This window comes from Sinocyclocheilus anshuiensis, unplaced genomic scaffold (genome assembly GCF_001515605.1).
Source record: "Sinocyclocheilus anshuiensis isolate Anshui unplaced genomic scaffold, SAMN03320099.WGS_v1.1 scaffold535, whole genome shotgun sequence".
Taxonomy (NCBI): domain Eukaryota; kingdom Metazoa; phylum Chordata; class Actinopteri; order Cypriniformes; family Cyprinidae; genus Sinocyclocheilus; species Sinocyclocheilus anshuiensis.
The window spans coordinates 1,264,437-1,266,444 of record NW_015551063.1 but is presented as its reverse complement, the minus strand read 5'-3'; the positions used below and the strand labels follow the sequence as shown (position 1 = coordinate 1,266,444).

The 2,008-nt window shown below is 40.3% G+C and overlaps 1 protein-coding gene across 2 annotated transcripts in view; it reads right to left on the bottom strand.

Annotated features, from left to right (window-relative positions):
- LOC107662015 (complexin-2) overlaps nt 1–1,679 on the bottom strand; it is a 36,087-nt gene extending 34,408 nt beyond the window's left edge. For both annotated transcript variants that reach the window (XM_016451865.1, XM_016451861.1), the window contains exon 1: nt 1,616–1,679. The gene's annotated coding sequence lies outside the window, so the exon portion shown is untranslated. The remainder of the gene's footprint in view (nt 1–1,615) is intronic.
- Nucleotides 1,680–2,008: the final 329 nt, after the last annotated feature.

Here is a 2,008-nt window from a genome sequence, read left to right as displayed (position 1 = left end):
GATCTTATCTGCTCCAGCCCTATACATCCATTTCATGCATCCTTTCTCTCTTTCGCTCCTTTTATCTCTTCTTTTACTCCCAGTCTCTCAGAGACAGCACATGAATAATGGTCAAGGGTTAGGACTAATTCTTGCCTGGGGTCAAAAGTAAGAAACAGTAATGTGCATTTACTCTGTCCAATCAGGGGGAATTCTTTTGAAAGCGAGAGTTGCTGCCTCACGTGTATAAGAACAACGGCGCTGCATGCAAAAGCCATTTGAACATCTCAAAACAGAATTACTGTAACACTTAAGTATCAGGTATTCAGAACTTAATCTCATGAGAACTGATTATAAACTATATTTCATATTAATAAAATGTCCTACATTCAAATATTACATTACTTAAGTTTGGGGTCTCAGCAACTCAACATAAGAACATGAATAAATGAACAAATATGTACATGATAAAATAAACTCCTGCCAGCATTAACTAGAAAATGATGTGGGATTTACATAACAATTTTCACTCAGAAATGGCTAGTAACTTTCACAAATAATTACAAAGATACAGCAAATAACATTGAATTAAACATGGTATTTAGAAGCAGAGAGACTGAATTAATTTCTTGTCAAAATAATGTACTTCAGTAATCTTTGTTTCTTTTACAACTTTGAAAAAGTTTATTTTACCGCACAAATTAACCTCCAAAAATCACTGCTATATTAGTCAACATTCACATAAATGAAAAATACATGCCTAGTTTATGTTAATATCTGTCTTCTTGTTCAAGAAGCACATTAAAGAATTGGAAGACAAAAATAAGAGGTTAATTTCAAAATTGCTATTATTATGTTTACATTTGCATAATTGGAGTCCATCTCAACAGAATATGATTCTAGAATCATTTGGTGTCGGTTACTAATATATAAATATACTGTCTGTTTGCTCATGGTACTTATAAGCCATCATCAAAATATTAGATATTTCCAACATTTTTTTCATTTTTCATTTAGAACAGGACATATGTTTTAAGAATTAATATTCAAAGAATTACATAATAAGCCTGGACAGTAAACAGTAAGAGCATATATAGGGAACGAGCTGTCTTATATACCAGGCACTGCTGGAGCTCAAGGCAATTGTAGGATCAGATACTGGTTTCTCACACATCCAATGCATCGTAGAAGATCTCTGAAACTCAACCCCACTGTCGGAAAAGATCAACAGTAGGATCATGCATCCCATTCGGCTGTTTTCGGCCTTGCCTTCCACCGGTATACCATGCAATCATGCAGTCCATCAGCTGACAGATTCATCAATTGCTGCACCTGCGCATACTGTGGTCTCTCATCATGCACGTCGAGCGCGCGCTTCTGTCTCTACCGCTAACCTGCAAAACGCACAAGGCATCTGAGAGCACCTGGCAGACAGCTCACATTTCACTCGCCCTTTTCTTACAAACATGGAGCTGAAACTGACAGATCACGCCTTACCCTGCGTGCCCAACCCTCTCCATCGCTGAGTTCGCAGCGTACAGCACCAGCAACATGCAGCATTCAACGGCAACAGCGCGCCGAGTCTGATCAAATGGATGGAGAAAAGAGAGCATGCGAGGAGCGAACATTTACAAACCTCCGTGATGTGAGAGAGCCAGGTGGCGGCTCTGTGGTCCTGACTGCTTTGAATTCCGCGTCTGATGGGTGCTGCTCCGTATCGAATCGCCCCCTCCCTCTCTCCCTCCCTCTCTTGTCAAATTCTCCCTCGCCCGCCCCTTTTCCACCCTCTGCCATCAAGAACCGTTCCTACAGCGTTACGAGGAGGTTTGAAACCCCAAAGGAGGTTTGCGCGGACTATTGTGTTTAAACAAAAGCATATATACGCTTTTCAAATGTTTCCGTAAACACCAAAGTTCGATTTAGAAGTTAGTCAGCGCGCGTCGCGGAGGACGTAGTCATAACAACAGAACGCCGCTGTACTGTCATTGTTTTAAAGGGGTCATATGATGCGATTTCAATTTTTCCTTTC